This window comes from Balaenoptera physalus (genome assembly GCF_965194825.1).
Source record: "Balaenoptera physalus genome assembly, chromosome: 4".
Taxonomy (NCBI): Eukaryota; Metazoa; Chordata; class Mammalia; order Artiodactyla; family Balaenopteridae; genus Balaenoptera; species Balaenoptera physalus.
The window spans coordinates 90,573,875-90,590,046 of record NC_138891.1 but is presented as its reverse complement, the minus strand read 5'-3'; the positions used below and the strand labels follow the sequence as shown (position 1 = coordinate 90,590,046).

General features: G+C 40.1%; 1 long non-coding RNA gene across 2 annotated transcripts in view; it reads right to left on the bottom strand.

Moving 5' to 3' along the window:
- The window catches only part of LOC309660141, a 106,017-nt gene that overhangs the window by 80,234 nt on the left and 9,611 nt on the right, over positions 1 to 16,172 (bottom strand). Inside the window, exons 2-3 of one of the 2 annotated variants that reach the window (XR_014263195.1) lie at positions 9,404 to 9,463; positions 2,045 to 7,140 (exon numbers count right to left, since the gene is read on the bottom strand). This is a non-coding gene — a long non-coding RNA (uncharacterized lncRNA). Of the gene's footprint in view, positions 1 to 1,893; positions 7,141 to 9,403; positions 9,464 to 16,172 lie in introns of those variants that run through there. The other variant, XR_014263196.1, reaches the window with a different exon arrangement.

Here is a 16,172-nt window from a genome sequence, read left to right as displayed (position 1 = left end):
CCAAGAGAAATGAAAGCATATATCCATACAAAGACTTGTACATTAATGTTCACAGAAACTCTATTTGTATTACCCTTAAACTGAAAATAACCCAAACGTCCCTCTGAGCTAGTTTTACTCACAGTACTTCTGACACCAAATGTGTGGGGTTTTTCCACACCAACAATCAGTGTTCCCGTGCTCTGGACACCAACTGGGTGTCCTACCAATTCAGTTTGGCTCTGACACTAACTACGTAGAGTTAGCACAGACCTCACAGATTAAGAGCTCAGACCCACAAGACTGCACCAACTTCAGATGCCAGTCACAAGTCCCTGGACTCCCATATTTCTGACTGACTGGCTGTAAATTGGGGGTTTCCATGACCCCTTCCTCAGAGTCAATAATTTGCTAGAATGGTTCACAGGACTCTGGAAAGCTCTTTCCTTACAATTATTACCCGTTTATAATAAGAAATACAACTCAGGAACAGCTAGATGGAAGAGTGGAATAGAATAAGGTATGGGGGAGGAGCACGGAGCTTCTATGCCCTCTCTAGGTGTGGTACCCTTCTAGCACCTTGGTGTGTTCACTAACTGGGCAGCTCTAGGAACCTGTCACTTAAGGAGTTTAATGTAGGTATAATTAATTAAATCACTGGTTATTGGTGAGTACTTCAATCTCCAGTCCCTCTCCCATCCCTGAAGGAATGGGGTCAGGGCACTGAAAGTTCTAACATGTCTCAGTCTTTCTGGTGACCAGCCCCCATCCTAAAGCTATCTAGGGACCCCTCGGCCAAGAGTCATCTCATTAGCATGCTGAGCAACTTATCACTCAGACAATTCCAAGAGTTTTAGGAGCTCTGTGTCAGGACCTAGAGACAAAGAGCAAATATATATTTGTTATTATATCACAACCCCTCACCACCTAAATGGATAAACAATAAAAAGAACAAATCTTTGATGCATACAACAATTTGGATAATCTCAAAATAATTCTGCTTATTGAAAGAAGCCAGACAAAAATGTAATATATATTATATGATTCCATTTGTGTAAAATTCTAGAAAGATTGGGATTGACATATATACACTAATATGTATAAAATGGATAACTAATAAGAACCTGCTGTATAAAAAATAAATAAAATAAAATTCAAAAATTCAAAAAAAAAAAAAAGAAAGAAAATGAAAATATCTATTTTTTTTGGCCTCGCTAGGTGGCATGTGGGATATTAGTTCCCCAACCAGGGATCGAACCTGTGCCCCCTGCAATGGAAACGTGGGGTCTTAACCACTGGACTGCCAGGGAATTCCCCATAAAACTTTATATATATATATATATATATATATATATATATATATATATATATATATATATATATATATATATATTGACAGAGAGCAGATCATTAGCTACCTGGGAGCATGGAGGAACAGGAAGGAGGTATTACAAAGAAGCACAAAGAAAAATTTAGGGGATGGCAGATATGATCATTATTGTGGTGATAGTTTCATGGGTGCATGTATATACCAATACTTATCAAACTGTATGCTATAAATATGTGCAGTTTATTGTATGTCAATTATATCTCAATTAAGCTGTTTTTTTTTTTTAAGTGAGTACTGAATTTCACATAGTAGTATGGGCATTACTTCCTGAGGAGGTTGCCTTAGTCAACTGGAGAAAAGACAATAAGATAAAGTCTCAATCCAGACCATCCAGCTGGGCAGATCTGAGCTCCTCTAGTTTTCTATTGATTTTATCCCCAGGAAGCTTCAAGTTTGGATCTTTCCTCACATTCCATTCTGATGACCCTGGAATTGGCAATCACCCTATTTCTACCTATCACTCCTGAAAATGCTCCTGCTTAAAAAAATCTAATCTACTCTGGGAGGGCAGAGTAGGAAGAGGGGCAATGGTACCTGGGATGGGGAAGGTAATATAACAGAACATGAGCTTCAGAGTGCGATGAACACTATTCTCTAACTACATAACCTTGGGCAAATCACTTTACCTCTCTGAACCGCAATTTTCTCATTTCAAAAATATTTAACAATTCCTACCTGGCAGGGTTGTCTTGAAGTCATATATGAAAGGATGAGACGATTCCTGGCCAAAGGAGGAGTGCATAAGGAATACCTCTCCTTCCTGCTATTGTTTGAAACCCCCTCCTTAAGCCGGTGATTCTGCGCATTCCCGTTATCACGTGCTTTCGTGACTCCAGCTGAAGCCTCACGTGTAAACTGTAAATGAGGTTCTACGCTAGTGGGTCTCAAGTGTGCTACATATTAGAATCTCCTGGGGAGGTTAAAAAACAAAACAACAGCAAAATAAATGATGCCTGGATTCTACCTAGGGGTTCTGATTTGAGTCTGTCATGCAGCTGGGCATTGGGATATTTAAAAGCTTGCCAAGCAATGTTAATATGAGGCTATGTTTGTGAAACACTATTCTAATGCTGCTCAAATTCTAATGTCCGCTGAATCACTGGGGATCTTGTTAAAATTCAGATTCTTATACTGTAGGTTTGAGATTCTGCATTTCTAATAAGCTCCCAGCAGATGCCGATGCTGTTAGTCCTTGAATGACACTTGGAGAAAAAAGGCTAAACTCTGGCTGAGCATCAGAATCACTTAGGGATCTTTTAAAGCTGTGCTTCTCTTACTGAAAACCATGGATCTAGCCAACCTTTTACACTCGAGAACACTGTATCCCCAAGAGGCAGTGTGACCTCTATCCTGATGTAAATTTCTGCCAGGAAAGTTCATTACTGAATGAAACGTATTTTCAATGGGAACAGTTTCTGGTGTGTAGGTTTCCAGGGCTGACTGGGAACTGCAATCTGCAGCATGAGTCGAGCGTGACCGTTTCATTAACACACAGCTCAGAACCTAGCCGAGGAGCAGCCTGTGTGATGAATGGGGTCCCGGGTTCTACTTGAAGCATTATCACGTAATATATCAGCTTTATGTCAAATGAACTGATGGTTTTATGACCTTTCCATTCAACTTGATAGTAGGCTCCTTGCCATGCGCTCTTTTTAATATAGTTAGAGGGCATTTTTAGGTGGTGATGACATAGTGATTTATAAAACCCACTTCATGTATCAGCCACACGTATGTAAATCAGAAACATTTCTTTCTGGGAAAAATTGTCATTGCCATCGTGTGATAAATAGGTGCATGTTCAATGAGCAGGCATTCATCAAGACACACATTTGAATTCATTTTTCTATATACCATACGACAAAGCAATTAGCACCATAATAGGAAATCGTCTTGTAATTCAGGGTCCTTCCTAGGAGGGGACATGCAGCAAACTGAGCTTGGTGCCAATTTGACCCTCACTGTGCTGCAGCAAGGTGGCCGGGGACTCAGCTGGAGACACCAGAGCATCAGCCAGAGGTGGAGGAGGAAGAAGAAAGGAAGCATTCTTTTCTTTTTTAATCACTAAGTTCCAGGATTGTTACAGAACTTAATATTCTTCACCTTATTTAGTCCTCAAACATGCTGCAAGGTAGGAATTATTATCTACATCTTAAAGATAAGGAAACTAAATTTATTTTATTTATTTTTTTAAAGAAGCTGAAATAGCGGTTGTTGTTGTTTTTTTTCCAAATTATTTATTTATTTATTTATTTCTGGCTGTGTTGGATCTTCGTTTCTGTGCGAGGGCTTTCTCCAGTTGCGGCGAGTGGGGGCCACTCTTCATCGCGGTGCGCGAGCCTCTCACTATCGTGGCCTCTCTTGTTGCGGAGCACAGGCTCCAGACGCGCAGGCTCAGTAGTTTTGGCGCATGGGCTTAGTTGCTCCGCGGCATGTGGGACCCTCCCAGACCAGGGCTCGAACCCGTGTCCCCTGCATCGGCAGGCAGATTCTCAACCACTGCGCCACCAGGGAAGCCCAGGAAACTAAATTTAAAAGACTCATAGAAACCGTGAAGTCAGGTCACTCTAACTCAAAAGCCCATACTCCTCCCGCTCCACTGCAATTTGTCACGAAGCAGGAGCAGCACCTGCAGGTCAGTGGAAGTGAATTGTCACCGTGATACCAGCTTTGCTGAGACCAGACTTCAGCGCTCTGCAGTTGTACCTGCCATCTGCTTCCTGTGCCCAGCCTTGAATCTGTAGGGAAATGACATCAGAAGTGCTAATGCTAAAATGTGAAAGGTCAAAAAAAACCCCACAAAAACTCTCTTTAACTGATGGGTGAAGTCAAATATCTGTAATATTCTTAGCTACTTGTGTGAAATAAACTTGTAACTAAATAAACTTCCTAGAAATAATTGGCAACAAAAATACATGAAATGAATTTGAAAGGAATATATTTTATTTTCTAAATATTTGTGAAATTTGTTGGAGGGAGGCTTACATAGGGGAGCAAAATTTGCCATCTTAAAATATGTCTCTTTGGCATGAAGATTATTTTAGGCTGATTATTTTTTAAGAAACAGAAGACTCGAGAACTTCTTTCTTTTACCCGCCCCCCCCCCTTAACTACCTAAAAGAATTTAGACAAAGAGTGTGGTCCAGGAGAAGCACTATCCCCAGAGATACCTACAAAGAATACGGGCTACATGTGGTATGGGGAGCTCGGCAGAGCCTGGAACCCAAAGTCCTCCCTGTGTCCCATTGTCTCTGCATGGCCCAGCAAACATTTGTTACCAAACATTTGTTTTTCCATCTCCATGTGAATTTCCTTCCTCCCCTTTGAAGTCCCAATACCCTACTCCCTTCTTCTCTCAGATGGCATATTAAGCCTCAATTGCCTAACTTGTCCCAGGGTCTCATTTTTCTTATAAGGCCCCTGTACATACATAACTAAATTTGATATTTTCCTGTTAACCTGTCTCATGTCGATTTAATTCTTAGACCAGCCAGAAGAACCCAGAAAGGGTAGAGGAAAACGTTTTCCCTCCCCAACACTTATAACATTTCCTCCATGGACTTCTTAAGATGTTATACGTAAGAAAGAGGCAGCTCATTTAAAAAATAATAATAATAATTAACTTTTGCAAAACTTTCAACATTTGTAAGCGACTTTTACAAATATTATGTGAGCCTCATGATGTTTCTATGATATTGGCAGGTATTACTTGATGCATTTTGAGATCATTTTTGATGATCAAGTCTCCAAGACCCAGAAATCGGGATCCTAGCCTCAAAAATGGTCACACAGCCAGTAATCAGGAGACCGTTCTCCACACTCTAAGTCCCATATGCTGTCCACTGCTCAAGAAAATACTTTCTTTAAAAACTACTCTTCTGCTTTCCCAAGTCTCCATATCAAAGCAGAAAAACTTTCACTCCAATGATTACAGTTACAAATATATTCTTTCCCTTTTAAAGAGGTAAGAGATTTGTCAACTCAAATATTTGATTGGGGACTTCCTATATAATTTCATATCCAGAATGTTATCCTGAATTGGATATTTCAAATCACTCTTTTCCTCATTCCATCCTTTCTCTAAATATAAAATCAAAGGTGGATATTTAGTAGACAGAAAAAAGCAGGGGCATTAGACTTCTAAATTTTGTCAGAGAAAATATATAATGTAAACAGGATGCCCAACCCCCGCCCCCCACCAACACAGCAGAAATGGAAAAAAGAGATCATGGGTCTGGATTCTTTTGGAAGAAGAGGGAGGGAACAAACAGGATATATAGTGAAAGAATTGGTTTGGGAAGGGATTCTGGGGCTTCCTTAATGTCAAGAATATTTGGTGCTTTTATCCTGAGTGTTCCTTGTCAGATGGAAAAACTTCAGGTAGTGAAATGGTCTGGATTCTGGCAGGAGAGTGGCCCCATGCCTCTCAGGTGGTGGTGTCGGTGGTACCACGATCTAGCAATGCTAGGAGCAATCTGGAGACCACTTTGGTGACTGGAAACCACCAGTCACTTAGGAACTTGTAGAATTTATGAGTTACCAGGCTTCCATTCCTCTCTCTTCCTGCCATTTCAGCTAAATGAATGAATGAATAATAATAATAATAACAATAATGCTAAATTTAAGCCAGACATCACATGAATTTTCTAACTTGATCCCCATGACATATTTATGAAGTGCAATAATTACCCCCATTTTACTGGTGAGGAAAGAAGCCTAGAGAGGGAAAGAAACTTTCCCCAGTGTCTCTTGTAGAGCTGGAGTTTGAACCTAGGCAGTGTGCCTGCAGTGCATTCAGCAGGCAGTTCTGAGGTTAAGGCCAGACTGAAGAAATCCTCAGTTACTTTTTTTTCTTATGTTATTCCTTTTTTAATCATAGGCTGGTGGCCTAGAAGACACCTGTTAGATAAGCATATACCCTCTTGATTGACAGAGGCAAAGAAGCAAGACTATCTACACACAGATGGCTAACAGGACTTATGAAGCATAATTTTAAAATAGATATGAATGCCTGGTAGACCCAGCCAGGTGGGGAGGCCTCAAATATGAGCAGATAATGTCTATAGGTCCATCTATACACTGGAACACCTGCATTCAGATTATGAGGTAAAGGCAGTTTTTCAGGAGCCCTTCCCCAGCCTCTGGTCAAACTTTAATCTCCTGGTATTTATTTCCATAACACCGTGTCCACCCCCTCCCTACACTCACCTGGTTTGTGCTTATTTTGTGTTTGCAAGCAAAACTGTCTTTGTCTGATTCGCCTCTGGTCCCTATCAGGTAACACAGGGTTGTATATGGTTTTAAAGAAATGTTTGTTAAATTGAAGTGGAAAAAGTGTCCTAGAATTTTGGATGACATGGAGAGATTTCTATAATGATTAAGTGAAAAGGCAATCGGGTTAGAAAACTGTATAAGACTATGATCCAATTTTTGTAAAAAATTTCTTTTGGATGCATAGCAAAACACTGGAAAGATATGTTCGGAACTATAACAGTGGTTTTCTGGGTGGTAGATTACAGATGCTTTTCATTTTCACTTTTTTTGCTTGACTGTAGTTCTTTTTTTTTAATGATCAAAGTTTTACTTATGTAGAAAGAAAATATCAATAGTAGACTATTTTTAGACTCCAGAGAGAAGGCCTGAGACTGCTGCAGGTGAGAAGAACGACTGATGGTTAACTCCCATTGTAGTCCTTACCTGAAGCCCGCGCATGTGAATCGCAGAGAAAGAAGCAGGCTCAAGTGCAGGGCAGGTTAGCAGGAGGCTAGAAGGAGCTTGGAGAAAGGAAGGGAGGTAACAGAATCGAAAAAGGAAAGAGTCAGCAACGTAGGGAGGAATCCAATTCTTTGAAAACTTAAATAATCAAGAGACAGAGTCAACCCTTCGTAATGATTCTTAATGACTACCAAGATAATACTCCTGTTTAATTTGCCTTCACATTATTGAATAAGCTCAGCTCAGGAAATTGGTGTCCTGTGACCTATCGGCCTTGTTAAATATCACTAGAATCCATTTTTATCGAAAGATTACACGTTTCTAGAATGTGATTCACGCATCACATAGAAACTTGTGGTTTCTTAACTTTCTTAATAAACATTCTAAGATGAAGGAAAATAAGTTTCAAATACCATGCTTTTTCCTAACATTTAGATGTTTGCTTTGTAATCCTCACATTGACTATAGAGGACTTTCTGATAGTGATTCTGAGCAGAGAAACATAAGAAAAAACACAAAGGAAAATGGTTAGTTCTAGGTCACTAAGACAAATGGTAGTTTCCTCTTATTTGCCTGTCTATAACTCCATTGTAGAAAAAAAAAGTTCAAGAAGAAGCAGAAGCTCTCATTTCCTTTGAAACAAGAGTCACATTTAAGGCCATTTAAGTTTTCATCAATAAATGGAATATCTTCTACAAATATTTTGAAAAATGTTTTAAAAGAGAAATAGAGGCACTGAAAGTGGAAGCATAATTTCCATCTTCAGTCATCTCTTGAGACCTGGGCCTGTGTGCCCACAAGTCCACCTAATTGATGAGAAGATAATAATAGCTCCTGCTAATTGAGAGCCTGCCATGAGGGAGGCTTTATACCAGTCACCTGACTTAAATTGTTTCTCATCCTCACAATGGCTCTTTCAGGGGTTAGATCAATGATTGATCACAGTTGGTTGCTAGAAAATTTCAAAAATTGATAAAGAAAACAAATCTATAATCACCCCAAATTTCATCACCCAGAGACACCCAGGTTGGTTTTTAAACAATTTAATGTTGATCTTTATTTTTAGTTTCTGTGTGGTGTTCCATTTTTGTATGGTTTTAATTCATTTAACTAATCTATTAATGGCTATTTAGGTTTATATTTTCCACTATTTTAGGTAGTGTTACAGAACGATGTCATATTTTGGGGGGCTCTTGTCCAATTGTTTCCTCAGGAGAAATTTCTAGAAATGAGACTGCTGGTTTAAAGAATATTTCCCTTTTAAAGAACTTTTTAAAATTGCCAAATTGTTATTCTGGAAACAGCAAAATCAGTTCCACCCCTAATAGCAGTATGTGAGAGTTCCTATTTCCTTACACATCCACATTAACACCAGATAATCTTATTCTTTTCATCTTGGTCAATCTGATAAATGAAAATGTTATTTTTAATTTGCTTTTAATTACTAGAGGCCAGAAGCCTATCGTCAAGGCAGGTATTTTTCCATTCTGTAGTCACTCCTGCTAATCACAATTGCTTTTCCTGAGGGGAGAAAAAGAAATACCGCCCCCCACCCCCTTAAAACCACCCAAAGCCAGCAAACCAAACTATGACCAGAGAATTACCCATCGATGGCACTCTCACTTTCTGTTTGAATTATAAGACGGAGTTTGTCACCAGATAAAACACCTGGAATTGATTTAGAGTGGTCAGTGCTTCTTCAGCAGTCTTGATTATCAATGTTAATTCTGGGATCTCTGCCATCCACAGAGCCCTAGCAGATAAACACCATTATTCTTCAGCTCTCAAACTCAGGTATAAGTATCACTTAGGGGGAGCTTAGATTTATAGATGATGTAATTTAGAATTCTAGGCTCATAAGTTAATGCTTCAGAAATGTCTTCTTTATCTTTTCCAGAATGATAAATGGACAGATCCCTGGTACAGTTCCTCATCTCCTTGTTTGATCTCCTTGCTTTTGATGAAGGCCTTATTCTGCCAGATTCACTACTGTTTGTAGTAGAAAAAGTGATGATTTGGTGCAGACAAGAAAGAAAAGATTAATGTCAATAGCAGAGGAGAAATGATACCTTTGGCAAGATAAATAATACTCTAGAGCATTTAATATATACGAGGTCCTAAATTAGTACTTTGGAAAATTACATTTTAAATGTATTTGATTACATAGACAATTAAAGCTAATATTTACGTAATGTTTTATATATAGTATCTATTTAACTCTTTCAATATCCTTATGAGGTATGTATTATTATTATGTCCATTTTACAAATGAGGAGACAGGCATAGATTATGCAACTATCTCATGTTCATGCTTTTTCTTACCATTTAGGTGTTCACTTTTTAATCCTCACATTGGCTATAGAGCAATTTTGGGTAGTGATTCTGAGCAGAGAAACATAAGAAAAAACACAAAGGAAAATGGTTAGTTCTAGGTCACTAAGGCAAATGGTGGTTTCTTCTCATTTGCCTGTCTATAATCTCATGGCAAGAAAAAAAAAACGAAAACCAAAATGTCCAAGAAGAGGCAAAGGCTCTCATTTTTTTGAAACAAGAGTCACAGAGTCTAAGTTTTCATCAATAAATGGAAAATCTTTTACAAATATTTTGAAATACATTTTAAAAGAGTAATAGAGGCACTGAAAGTGGAAGCATAAGTTCCATCTTCAATCATCATCTGAGACCTGGGCCCATGTCCCCCCAAGTCCACACAATTGATGAGAAAATAGTGTTCCTGCTAATTGAGAGCCTACCTACTATGTGAGAGGCTTTATGCCAGTCACTTTACTTAAATTGTTTCTCATCTTCATAACATCTTTCAGGTGGTTAAATCAATGCTGCGTTAGATGTTGCTGAGGTCGCCATTGTACCTGGGGCACCCCTTCCACCCAGCATTTACTGCATTATTTTGAAATCATATTGATGTCTCCCTGACTATTTGATGAATACCAAGAGCAGAAACAATTTCTTCATCATCATTGTATGCCTAGAACTTGCCAAATTGACTAGTACACCACAGTTGCTAAATAAACTTTTGTTAAAGAATATTTTAATCAAATACTTTAAAACTTCATGATGGCTTTCTGGTTTGAACTTTCGATTATACCCCACAAAGGAAAAAGTAAAGTTTAGAAAATAATTTCTGTTTTGGATCAATCTTTTCTTTGTCTAGAATATAAAAATACTACCAATCCTCTTCTGGATGTCCCCTCATTGTTTTTGTCCCTCCTACATATGGGATGGGCTCCGATCCCTGAGGCTGAGCTAGCTGAGTCGCTGTTGTGTGTTGTCTGCATTTTCAGATCTTCCCAGTATTAGAAATATGGGCCTTCCTAAGGGCTCCCTGAGCTGGTGACCGACTAATGACTTCCCTTGAAGAATATGAGCCAGGCTATGGCCAGGAGTCTGTCTGAAAAAGAGAAACAGGTGATGGTAAGGCAGCAGATGTGACCACAACAAACAAAACCGTGAGGCTGTGAGCTGGGATAAAACCAGCCTTGTGAGCCTCATGGGCACAGCTGGTTCATGTGCCTGTTTGTGCCTCTGAAGCCTAGATAGTGCTCAGAATGAAGTTCAGTAAAGGCTTTCGGGAAGATGAGGGGACTGGGATTATGGGGTATTTATACTAGTTCCTAGAGCACAACTCCCCTTGAGATGAGATGAGAACACTTGGAATTCAGAAGGTATGGCTGGGGACATCCTACATGATCACCAACTGGGTTGTGCAAGAAATTCCATATGTTTTTATGTTCTAAGTCAACTTAATTTTGACTCATAGCCCTCATTCTTCCAGGCTTTTAGGAAATTCAACTTCATCCTTTTGGCAGGCTACCCACCTTAGAGTAGAGTGAACATCTTATACAAAGCCAAGGAATGGGGAAGTCCTCTTTGATCATCAGTTATTTACCAGAGATGCATGTTCTCCCAACTCCATGGCCCCTTTGGGGACACTAATTCCACTGCTTTCTCACTAGGTTCAGGGTGCAGAGCTCTCTGGATGCTGGAATATTGTCTCCCTGGTAAGAAATGGAGTTTTTATCTTTTATCTTCTAAGGTGTTTTCACCTCATTCAGATGGAGTAATGAAGGGGAAGTGTGAACAACCCTGCTACTAGGAGAGTCCTTAGGCTTCTCTCCAATTGCCAGCCCAGGGAACTGTCTCCTCCCTATCTTTCCTCTCAGAAAATGTCTTTCTCTCCTGCCCATCAATGACACGTTGCCACTCCAATGGGTTCATACAGGATGAGCCATGTGCTTGGCACTACTTTTGTGCATCCAGAGTCCTTGAAGCAAGGATTGGTAAAACCTGGCCACCAGCTTGAAATGAAGGGAGAGGGGAAAACATGGGGAAAATAAACAGAAGTAACTATTTCATATTTTAACCACTATTCCCTAGGGGAATGCTAGACACAGAGGCAGAGAAATGCAGAGACCATTATTACCTTGGGACAGATATCACAAGCAGAGGGGATTGGGCTAGAGAAGCCGTACCCCAGGTTACTCAGTGATGTTTCCTGATTGGGGTTGAGGTTTCCTTAGGGATGACAAGGGCCACATTTAGGTCTCTTCTTTCAGAGAAGATGGCAGCAGCAAGCAGTGGTTCAGTCTATGATGGCACACTGGTAGTGACAGATGGTTTTCCATAGGATGTTCAGGAACCACAGCTATAGCCACAAATATAACCAGTGATGAGGTACCCTGAAAGGCACATGGGACAGAGATGACAGAGCCCTTAAATTTGTGAAGAGAGGAATTCTTACCTCGGCCTACCCTACCTCACTCTTGCTCACCCTTCATCACCCTATGATTATCCTTTCTCTACCTTTGGGAGTTCAGATAGTGTCATTGTAAGAAGGGGGCGATGAGGAGCCAGAGGACAGATGGGATGGACTTGCAGGTAAGCAAGTGGCAAAATGTCTTTGAAAGAAAGGATGAAAGAGGTCTTAATAGACAGGAGAGGAAAGGGAAAGAAACCAGAGATCTATCAGCATCATCCTCCAAGGAAACAAGGATGAGAGGAGGGGAGTTAAGTGTAGTGTCTCAGATCTGTGAAACAGGTGCTTGGGGATGGGGTAGTAGCCTGAGCTGGGATGAAGGAGGTCTTTCAGGTGGTAAATTCTCAGTGAGGATTAGTCTGCTGAGACTTTTGATGCTAAGACAGAAAAGATATCCCTTAGGGTCACACACCCTATGTGGGAAAGAATGAGGGATAGATCAGAGACCCTCATCCACTCAAGTGCCTGCAAGAAATCACTGTGTCCAGGCTGAGATTATTCTAGAGACATCTCGACCATGAATCTCATGAAAAGGGAGAACAAAGTCATGAAATGAAGATTGTGAAGGAGGGGAGATGTGAAGGTCCATCTGTCTAATGCAGAGCCAATGCTCTGTACACAGCATGGACTTCCTACCTCTGAAATAAAACTCTAAGGTGCAGTAATCCACTCCAAAATCTTGTTTATATATCATTTAAATTCCAGATCATGGTATGATTTACAAGAAGCAGAAATTAAACTCCTATACTACGTAAAATTCTGTCCTAAACACTGTGAAGGATGGACATGACATAATCCCTGCTGCACAGAAAACTTAAAATCTAGTAGGAGAAATGAAACATAACACCTAAAGAGATAATCAACAATACAGGAAACAACCTGCAAATGCAAAATGAAGGTTTAGACAGATACTGGGGGCAAGAGGAAGTCGTGGTCACTATGGACTGAGGTTGGTCAGAGAGAGGGCTTCAGTGGGGATAGGGTTTCTGCTCCTGACCTTCAAGGACAGGTAGGTTTTCTATAGGCAGGATTTGGGGATGGGGAGAATGAGCTGTGTGGATGACATTTTGCACAGAGGAAATGGACTGAAACAAAACACAGAGGGAAAAAAAAAGTTCAGAGAGCGGATTAGGGCTACTGAGAATAGACACATTTGATGGAGTGAAGGTCCTCCAGGGGAAGAGTAGTGAATAAGTTTGGAAGGGTGGGTTGGAACTGATTGTGGAGGGCACAAGGGCAAAGCTGTGGATGGTAAACTGGGTTCAGTAGGCAATGGGGGGGAAAGGGAACATTTTGAGTAGGAGAGTGATTTGAACAGACATGATTTCAGGAGAGAACTTACACAGATGGGAAGAGTGGGGTGCAGCAGGTGGGGCCGAGTCAGAAAGAGTGAGCGGTCAGAGACTCACGTGGAGGCCCACGTTGCGGCACAGCCTGGTCTAGGCGAAACGTGGCTTTGGAATCACACAGACCAGGTTTTGAGTCCCTCCCACTCTGACTGTTCCCAGCTGTGTCACTTCAGGAAAGATCCTCAGTGGTCCTCAGGCTCAGATGCTTCTGCAAAATGTAGATGATACCTTTACCACAGAATTATTTATTGACTTATTCAAAACATTTATTGAGTACCCCCTATGTGCCAGATAAGGAAAAGAGAGGGGTCGAGGATGATTCCAAAATGCTTGGCCTGAGCAATGAGAAGAGGGATTTGCCGTTCTTGTGGCACTTCAGTGATGTACTGTGTGTGTAAGACACCCATCATAGCACCTGCTATATAGGGGCCGGTCAATAAGTGTTAATTCTCCCTAAAGGACAAGGGCCTGAGCTTGGTTTGTGGCAGTGGGATAGAAATGAAGATATTAATATGAGCTTTCATCAACAGAGAGAGCAGTTAGGGCTAAAATAAATGATTATCTAGAATATATAAATTCTATGACATTTCTAAACCCTTCATACTCCCTAAAGTACAAGGGAGTGGGGGAGGGATGGACTTGTTAATGGTGAGTATACCTGTAAGAACTGTGGCAGGAGATAGATGCGTGCTCCAGCTGGGTAAGTAAAGACAGTCTAATAATACCTAATAATGGGTATTTTCTTGGGAATGCAGGTAGTATATGTAGTTCTACCCTATCTGAATCTCTCCAAGATTCTCCTAGTGCAAAAGGGCTTTTTCCTTGCTAAGGTGAAGGGCTTCCCTGCAGGTGAATCCTCCATCTTATCTGACTGATGGTTTAAAGTAAACCTCTACACTCTTTGTCATTATCATGTAAAACCAGTGTTTTAGAATGTAGATAAATAAATTCTTGTCCTCAAGAGTATTACTTCACTGTGGACCCAAGATGCTAGTTTTGAAACCCAAAGCTGAGAGATGATCACTTTGTTCCAATCCCACACTTGGATTGGAAGATTATCGGGTGTAAACATTGTTCTTATGATTAGTATGAAAATCTATTCATCACTCCAGTGTTGAATTTTCTCATGCCTCCCAGGTTATAGTTCTTACTTTAAACCTTTGCCAGTAAATGCCTACTTAAGATGAGTATAGACTTAACTTCTATTCGTCCCTCCTCTCTGTATGAATACTATTTCTAGTCTGTTTCGATGGTACTTAGGGACTTCACAGACTTGATCATTTTTCAAGCTTTGTATATCCTCACATCAGCCTCACTCATCAAAGTATTTCCCACAGATAGTTTTCCTCAGCCTGTGTATAGAGGAAACCTACCCTTTTCATCACGGTACTTTCATTTATGCACACTCAGTCCCCAGAGCACTAAATGCACATTGACTACCCCAGTCCTTTTCTCCCAGACACATCCATACTTCCTCACTTTTCTCCTCATCTACTCCTCAGTTAGAGCACCTCCTCTTAGGAAGCTTATGCTAATAGACACATTTTTCTTCCCTTCTTCCTACACCCCTCCAGGGTTCAGCTCTGTGGCAAACAGCAGAGTAAATAGTGACATAAATAAAATTTACCTTCATGATTTTTTCCCAACGCTGGGTTCCATAACCCTTCCCATTATACACACACCCCTGTTTGATAAGGCTCAAAGTAGATATCTGTATTTAATTAGAGAGCTCAGAGATTTCTAGACCTATCGAAATTAAACTATGGCAGAATTTGAGCCAGGAAACGCAAGAACATTTAAAGGAAAGTCATGAACTAATCTGTGTTCAGAGAAGGGCTGTCACTGTGGAGGTGTAGAGCTGTTTTTCTGTGTCCTCTTTAATCAGTAACTGTAGAGGAGAGCCTCCTCATAAACAATGATTCCTCTTCTAATTCCTCACTAGTGCCTAAGGAATTGGGTCCTGGTCTCAGTCATTTACATGTACTCCTGTCCCTACAGACCATGCGGGTTGACTTTCTTCCTTAAGGGCTTGCTGAAAGACAAAGGAACAGTTCCAACTACCTATAATTTCAACAAGAAGAGAAATATTTAACATAAAAGTCATTTATTACAACAGCAATAATATGTGTCAGCTGGAGATAAGACCCAGCAATAGCTGGTCGATTATCGGGTCCTCTTAAGTACTCTCTTTGTGTTGCTGCTACATGATTGTCATTCTTATGGCTTCTGAATTCCAGAGAGCAAATAAGAAGGTAAAGTTAGAGGCTGGAGTTGATATATGATTCTATAGTTCATGATATTCTGGAAATGCCAAGTAGAGAATTGTTTAGGTTAAAATTATTGCTTATAGTTCTTGGAAATCTGGGTACTGCTGCTCAAAATAGCTTCCAGACATTTAATGTTGTTCAGTTTGAACAGGTGAAGAATCGCTCCTCTTATCACTGTTATGTGGAGAAAAGATGCTAAAATCAACTAGTGGCTAGATTTCCAAAGCAGGATGAGCATAGGAATGACTACTACTTCTGACCATCACAAGCAGCCTTGGTATATTGGAGTTGAGGTTATATATGCAAGTCAAAGTGCAGCAGGTTCTAATAGTGTAATACATTCTTTACTTCTGTCGATTCTTTTTTCAGTATCTCTTTATGCTGAGGAACAGGGGCATGCACCTTCTTAAAGAAGCCCCCATTCTAATAAAAAAAATCAGGGTGTATATATGCTTCTAGACTTTCAGAAAGATAAACGCTTGTGTGTATAGAATATGTACATTAAGTTTTGAAAATTTGCCTTATGTATATACTTTCTTATTACCCCTACATTTTTTTACTTCATATATTGAGGCTGTTTTTTTGGTGTATACAGATTTAGTATCTTCCTGGTGAATTGATCATTTTATCATTATGTAACCTCCTTTTTAATCTTTAGTTATTTTCTTTGCTTTCAAGTCTACTTTATCTGATATTAATATAGC